The sequence below is a fragment of the Salvelinus alpinus genome, chromosome 13, assembly GCF_045679555.1.
Source record: "Salvelinus alpinus chromosome 13, SLU_Salpinus.1, whole genome shotgun sequence".
NCBI classification, from domain to species: Eukaryota; Metazoa; Chordata; class Actinopteri; order Salmoniformes; family Salmonidae; genus Salvelinus; species Salvelinus alpinus.
In genome coordinates this window covers 52,209,827-52,218,300 of record NC_092098.1, presented here as the reverse complement: position 1 = coordinate 52,218,300, position 8,474 = coordinate 52,209,827, and the positions used below count along the sequence as shown (strand labels likewise).

Genomic DNA, 8,474 nt, shown 5'->3' with positions numbered 1-8,474 from the left:
GTAGATTTTACAGTGACGTAGTGTCCCCATGAGTGACAGAACACTGAGCCAATCACGGCGCAACTAGAAAACATGACCAACCCCTACACTCTGTATTTTCCCCTGGCTGCCCCACAACTACAGAAAGCACAGAGCTAGGCTGAAACACCTGCATTTTGGAGCTGCCTTCCTCAAGAAAAAAAATGAGACCATGTTTGTATATAGCTTTATTAACTCAATGATTATTTTTTATTTTTTTATTTTTTACATGGTTTGCAAACTGACGTGGCACGTATTAATGCCAAAATAACATGCAAAACAGGAAAAAGTAAGATTTTGTTTTAGCTAAACAGTGGGACTCAAAACAGGTGGGGCTCTGCCACTGAACCACAATATCATCCACATAACTTTACCCGGCATAAATATGTATTGTTTTGGCTGAAAAGAATGTCCTGTTTAAAAGAGTCCCATGAAAACTATTTATTTTTAGCATCATGATCACTGTTGTTATTTAATAATCAATAGTCAGCTCCTCCCCCCTCCCTTGGGCCAATTAGAGATGAATTAATTTATGTTGTTTGGATTAATAAGAGAGAGAATAATCAATCACATATTTTTTCTCCTTGCTGGAAATCAATCCCTCCTGATTCCGGGAATCATCCAGACGGGATTTTGTGTAAACCAGGGAATCTATTGCAAATACCATGAATTGTCCAGACAGAGAGCTGGTGTATGTTTTAGAGAGTAATTGGAGATAAGAAAGTAATCCCAGAGTTGGAACAGCTACTAAATGAGGCTTAATTTTAATGACGCACCAACTATCTACAAGACAGTTAACCAAGAGTTGGAGCAGATACTGAATGAGGCTTCATTTTAAATACCACCTCTAAAAGATTAACCACTCAACCATGCCTACCCAATCGCAGTCCGGTTATTCCTTGTCGTTAACCCCTACAGGTCTGATAGATGCTGCTCTGCTTTGCCACTGAGCTAGTCTACAGCTAGGGACTGTTCCTCAAGCTCAACAGTAAGGGTCTTACAGTAGAGTGGGCTATCCTCAGAGCCTAGTGCCAATGCTGCCTCGACCCCCCTCTATAACACGGCGCCACTTCAGGAACGTTCAGGCTAGAACTTCTGCCATAGAGCACTATCACAGAGTGGCCACTATAGACTGGGTTGGCTTAGCCCAGAATCACCCATCTAACAACTCCTACCAATGCACTCAGTACCTATAGTTCGGGTCCCAGGTTCCATTATACCAGCTACTCAGGTTCCCAGTTAAATGATTAACCAAGAAAATTAGTTAGAGATCCTCAATTAAATCTATTTCATAAACCCAGAGTAAAACGACATGCACATGATTATTTGATGACACAGGGTTTCAGAACAATTAAATCAGGTTTATTCAAAATTCCAGAAACAGGCATAAAAAAAATCCCAGATCAATCAATCACAAATCAATATCACCAATCAATGAAAGGCAAACAACAAACGTGAATTTAATTGATAGACACCTTCAGCAGCCTTAACTAAACCCTTAATGGGGTGTGCCAATACAATATTTTTTGTCTATTACAATTATGAAAAGCACAATATTTAATAAGCAAGAAAAAAGGTTTATTGTCTTCTACAACTCTGTAAACAGTTTTTTGTCTCCCCCTCAGGATTACCAGTCCCTCAGACGGCGTCTAAAAACTATTAACTACTTTAACACACTTCTATCAATGGGGTTCCTCCTAGAATTGTACTTTAACTGAGTGTAATAAAATATATATTTTAAGCTAAAAAGCTACAGCTAAAATCTTCTTCCAGTAGTCGACAGGTTCTTCCCTGCAAGCTCAGAGAGTTTCCCTCTCCCAAAAGCCATGGCTCTTTTATAATCTCCATTTTTCCTTTCTGCTATCTCATTGTGGTGAACACCTACCCCAATGATGCATCCAGTGGTTAACACCTAATGTTAACAACCCTTGTTCAAAAAGGTGATTTTTCAGCCCCCTTAACTCCTACTATTCCCCCCCTCACCTAAGCAGGGCGTCCATCCGCTTTCCCCCCCTAACAGCTCTGACCTGGGGCTTTCCAGATCAAGCTAGCATCATTAATGTACTTTATTAAACTTTCATGTTTTAAAAGTTATTTACTCCAACTCAACTTATTACCTCTTAAACATCCACAAACTTAACCATTTCATCATTGCAAAGTTTCATTATCAACCTGCTAAAGCCTTGTTCCATTAAGCTTAACAAAATCTATATGCATTGTACCTTAAAGAAAACATAACATTGTTAACCCTTTTACTGCATGACTCTAAATCACCCTTCAATAATATCTTCCACTGTATATTTCCCCATTTCCAACCTTTAACATTCAACATACAGTACCAGTCAAAAGTTTGGACACACCTACTCGTTGCAGGTTTCTTTATTGTTTACATTGCAGAATAACAGTGAGACATCAAAACTATGAAAGAAATTCCACAAATTAACTTTTAAGAAGGCACACCTGTTAATTGAAATGCATTCCAGGTGAAGCTGGTTGAGAGAATGCCAAGAGTGTGCAAAGCCGTCATCACCGAAAAGGGTGGCTACTTTGAAGAATATCAAAAATAAAATATATTTGACACTTTTTTGGTTACTACATGATTCCATATGTATTATTTTGATGTCTTCACAATTATTCTACAATGTAGAAAATAGTAAAAATAAAGAAAAACCCTTGAATGAGTAGGTGTCGTCAAACTTTTGACTGGTACTGTATTTAACCTTAAATGAATTTGAGACTATTAAAATAATGATTTATTTTTCATTAAATCAATTCCCTCTCAGTGTTCATTAGTCTTTGTTCTCCGTGTGAAAGTGAAACTTCTTCATGAGTGTGTGCGCGGGCATTTGCACGCATCTCTAAAATGTCACAGAACTGGGCCTTAACCAACTACTCTAGTCAGTGTGTTACAGTAGGAAACGGTCATCAACATTATTAAAAGGTTTCTCACACTCATCTTTCTGGTGTGTTCTGTCTTAGCCAGTGTGCATGCTGCGCTGATGTTGCTTTAGGGTGCTTGACTGTGCGAACCCCCATCCCACACTTGGCGCAGTGGTAAGGCTTCTCTCCAGTGTGAACCCGTATGTGTTTTTTCATATCCGATGAAGTGGCACATCTATTCCCACACGGGGGGCATTGGTAAGGTTTCTCTCCAATGTGACTCAGTCTCTGATGCCTTGCTAAACACTTAGCTCTAAAGAAGGCCTTGCTACATTGGGAACAGCAGTGACGCTTCACTGAGCTGTGTATAAGTTGGTGTTCTATTAAACCATCTGCTCTTTTAAAGGCTCTTCCACACACAGAGCAAACATGGGGTTTCTGTTCACTGTGAGTTAACTGATGGGTTTTCATGTGGTTGGCATGATTGAAACTCTTCTCGCAGTCAGAGCAGTGGTAAGGTTTGTCTCCAGTGTGCACCCGTTGGTGTTGCTTCATATGACTTACATGTGAGAAATTTTTCCCACAGTCAGGGCAGTTATAGGGCTTCGCTCCTGTATGTATCCTTTCATGTTGTTTCAGGTTTCCAGATTGAGAGAAGCGCTTTCCACATTGGGTGCAACAATAGGGTTTCTCTCCTGTATGTATTCTATGGTGAATTTCCAAGCTTGCAGGTGTGGTTAAGTGTTTACCACAGTCAGAACAATGGTAGGATTTTTCTCCTGTATGAATCCTCACATGTACTTTCAGGGATGTTGCTTGGGAGAAACTCTTCTCACACTGAGCACAGGCATGAAGTTTCTTTTCTGTATGAATTCTAAAATGTCTTTTTAGGTTTGACTGTAGGGGAAATTGTTTTCCACACTTGGAGCAGTCATATGGTTTCTCTGGTTTGGTCTGGTCCACGTCTGGCTCTAACGTTGCAGAACAACTCTTCTCGCTTTTAGAGGAAGAGGTTGGGCTCTCTCCTGCTAATGACAAACAGGTTATTTAGTTAACAAAAGACAGTTAAAAGCCGCATAAGGTTTAGTCCAACAAAATTCCAAGACCATAACTTGCTTGAAAATGTTTGGATTGAATTGTAGAAATGTGTGCAATATGATGAGAACCAAATCCGTTAGTTACCAGTAATATGTATACTACACCTCAAATGGTTGTGTCTTATTTTCATATTGTACAGTAGTTATAATAATATGTGTAGGGCCTACACTCTACCTAGAACCTAGAAGGGTTATTCAGCTGTCCCCATAGGACAACCAGTTGAAGAACCCTTTTGGGCTCCATGTAAAACCTGTAAAGGGAAAATGTTATAGTCTGAAGAGATACCCTTGAATTGTAAACAGTATGAGTCTTCTCTCACTCTAAACTTGGTCAATGCAGGTGACTGTGACCTCCTCAGACCAATTGGCAGAACGCCCAGAATATGTTCTGGAAGTTAATATAGGAGACATTGCTCAGTTTCTTGTGAAACGGAGCCCACGCGATAACAGCCAGTCACATGCAGGAACCAACCCATTGAACCATGCCTATGTAGCAGTATAAGAGGACTGAAGGGACAACCCTGGTGGAGCTTGTGGCAGCCTTGTACTTTGTATGTGTGTTTGTTGAAACCTCTCCAGTTTACTGATAATAAAGAGTAATTCATTTAATATTGACTTCAGGTGTCTCTGGTGTTGAATTTCCATCACGAAAAAGATCAGTGATTCCACCTCCGGAGCATCCCAGTGAAGATCTGCGAGGGAATACCGGTGGAGCATTCCGTGTGAAGGCGTGAGGGAACACCGGTGGAGCATTCCGTGTGAAGGCGTGAGGGAACACCGGTGGAGCATTCCGTGTGAAGGCGTGAGGGAGCACCGGTGGAGCATTCCGTGTGAAGGCGTGAGGGAGCACCGGTGGAGCATTCCGTGTGAAGGCGTGAGGGAACACCGGTGGAGCATTCCGTGTGAAGGCGTGAGGGAACACCGGTGGAGCATTCCGTGTGAAGGCGTGAGGGAACACCGGTGGAGCATTCCGTGTGAAGGCGTGAGGGAAATTCCCGTCTGACTAAAGACGACGTGGACTCGCCCAGACCAGACTTTTACTGTGAGCTGCCAGGGGGAATATACATAAACCGCGAACCTTTGAATTTCAGTAAGTCAATTTGAATTAGTTTGTATTAAAAAAATATTTTTAAAATAATAAAATAAAATACAATACAAACAATAAAATATAAATTTTAAAAAAGGTACCATAGTCTTAGAAGAAGGGCAGTTGTCTACGTGGTCTGAGAACCACTGGTATTAGCACCAGGTGTGATGTTATATGTATAGGAAGTAGCGGCAAGAGAATCGTTGAAGATGCATAAGGAGTAATAAGGGAGATTACTGAGTGTGTTTGGGAATAGTACTAAGTGAATGTGAGTATTGTGTGATTGACTAATTGACTGAACAGGGGTTTAGCCCCGGTGTGAGAGTTGTGTTAGATGACGTGTTGAGCTGGATTTTTTTAATGTTCAACAAAGGGTTAGGTATTTGGTATTTTATTAGGATCCCCATGAGCTGTTGCAAAAGCAGCAGCTACTCTTCCTGGGGTCCACACAAAACATGTAACATAATACAGAATGACATAATACAGAACATCAATAGACAAGAACAGAACTACATACATTTTTAAGTATGGGAAATAGTAAGAGTAGGATGGAGGATCCGTGCTGGGAACCAAAAATGTTGTGTAGAGTAATGGCAAAAAGATTTTGTAGCGGGGTACAGGACCAAACAGAAGACTGGACAAGATGGACAGATGGAGATTTCCCTGCTGATGGGACACTGAGCACAGTCTGAGTCTGAGAAAGGCCAACTTGAAAGTAAAGAAAGAAAATACAAGAAAGTTAAAGTGGGATGATTTCAGGAAGTGGGAGAGAGAAGCAGAACATGCAAAGGATAAAGCTGTAAGAGGACTGATGGTGGAACCAGAGACGAGGAAGAAGGACAAAAGAAAAAGAAGCCTGGCTGGCCTTTCCCCGAGGGGAACCCTTTCATGGGCTCCCCTTGTATCCGCCACTGCCAGCAGACGGAGATGGTACCCTACCACCACCTCATAACCCACTTGCGGGTGGGCCTGTGACAGGTGGAGGAGCTGTGGGATACGGAGCTGTTGGAGGAGCTGCAGAAGGTGCTGGAGCTGAAGACAGAAAGCAACCAGCCAAGACAAGAACCGGAGCAACTTTGGAAGTATGTTTCGGGTTATGGTCATTATGGCCAAACAGTAATATTTTTGTTTCATCAGACCAGAGGAGATTTCTCCAAAAAGTACAATCTTTGTCCCCATGTGCAGTTGCAAACCGTATTCTGGCTTTTTTATGGCGGTTTTGGAGCAGTGGCTTCTTCCTTGCTGAGCGGCCTTTCAGGTTATGTCGATATAGGACTCGTTTTACTGTGGATATAGATACTTTAATACCTGTTTCTTCCAGCGTCTTCACAAGGTCCTTTGCTGTTGTTCTGGGATTGATTTGCACTTTTCGCACCAAAATACATTCATCTCTAGGAGACAGAACGCGTCTCCTTCCTGAGCGGTATGATGACTACGTGGTCCCATGGTGTTTATACTTGCGTACTATTGTTTGTACAGATGAACGTGGTACTTTCAGGCATTTGGAAATTGCTCCCAAGGATGAACCAGACTTGTGGAGGTCTACAAAATGTTTTTACTGAGGTCTTGGCTGATTTCTTTTGATTTTCCCATGATATCAAGCAATGAGGCACGGAGTTTGAAGGTAGGCCTTGAAACAGCCACACCTCCAATTGAGGCAAATGATGTCACTTAGCCTATCAGAAGCTTCTAAAATCATGACATCATTTTCTGGTATTTTCCAAGCTGTTTAAAGTCACAGTCAACTTAGTGTATGTAAACTTCTGACCCACTGGAATTGTGATACAGTGAATTATAAGTGAAATAATCTGTCTGTAAACAATTGTTGGAAAAATGACTTGTGTCATGCACAAAGTAGATGTACTAACAGACTAGCCAATACTATAGTTTGTTAACAAGAAATGTGTGGAGTGGTTGAAAAACAAGTTTTAATGACTCCAACATAAGTGTAGGTAAACTTCTGACTTCAACTGTATATATTCATAATTAGATTCCTTTACTTAGATGTGTGTGTGTGTATTGTTAGATATTACTGTTGGAGCTAGAAACACAAGCATTTCACTACACCTGCAATTACATCTGCTAAACACATGTGACCAATAACAGTTGAAGGTTGTTTTAGTTTGACAAGTTTAGAAGGTAACCCTCTTAGTCAGCACCAACTTTTTGAAGGCAGATTTTGTTTAAACAACAGGTTTTATATTTTGACTAGTTGATGTCCCAGGGACAGTTAGTACAGAACGTGTCAATGCACCCCAATTGTAGTAAGAGCTATGGAAACAATGGTTAAACATTAAGAGATGTATGTACCTCTGAGTCTACAGATCCTTTGTGTGTGTGTGTGTGTGTGTGTGTGTGTGTGTGTGTGTGTGTGTGTGTGTGTGTGTGTGTGTGTGTGTGTGTGTGTGTGTGTGTGTGTGTGGTTTTACAAGCGAAGGGGCTATGAAATAAGGATATTTTACTAGTCGGATTGAACATCCCAGAACAAAGGGTTTGAAAGTGTCTGTGGTTTTATAAGTTAATTTCACCTACTTTTAATATAAGTATTTTGATAGAACCTCCTTTGATAGTTTAAGCCATAATCTAATGATTACCTTAAAAATTGAAATCAGGTGTCCCTGATGTTGAATTTCTACCACACCTCCATCTCTCCTCTAAATAATATACTTTGAATTACGGTTGAAAATGAGTCACGTCAACAAAACGTATTAGACATAATTTGTTGCAAAATCTAGTTTTAGAAACAGAGGAATGTATCAAAATGGCATCTCCCACTTCATGCCAACGACTTCCACATAGGATACATACCGTATGGTTTCCTCTACAATTAATAATGACTGTTAGTTAATGACCATATTTGTTCAAACAAGTCCTCAATTCAGACACATTTATATTAGAAATATCCAAAACATAACAAATGCATAACATTTTAAATGATCATAGAGAAGTTACCAGGCTGAGGTGACTCGTACACTTCCTCTTTGTCTTTCAGAACTCCGAGACAGTCAACACAGAAGACCAATAAAAGAACATGAAAACCTGAGGCTTCCATGAAACAAACACAATGCACTTATACCTATTTACCTTGGAAAGTTAAATCGTCATGATCCACCTCTTCGTCACCTTCTTTTCTCACTGTGCTCAACTCCAGTTTCTGCCAGCGGTCCCCCATTTTTGATGACGTGATTTTTTAGAGGGGGGGGGGGGTTCCCGAAAGGGCTGTGACGTCTTTTTGGCGCGATCAGCTCCTACAGTCAAAGATGAACCACAGATAGAACAATGAGACAGATATTTCACCAGATGTATAAATGTGAAGCATCCGCTTGGCGTTTCCACTCCCTACCAAATATGATAGTGAGAGGAAGCCCATTGGCCGGCAGTGGGAGAAGATG

At 40.8% G+C, this 8,474-nt stretch overlaps 1 pseudogene; it reads right to left on the bottom strand.

Annotated features, from left to right (window-relative positions):
• Nucleotides 1–221: 221 nt before the first annotated feature.
• On the bottom strand, nt 222–8,268 carry LOC139537899 (zinc finger protein 135-like; annotated as a pseudogene).
• Between the last annotated feature and the right edge of the window lie 206 nt (nt 8,269–8,474).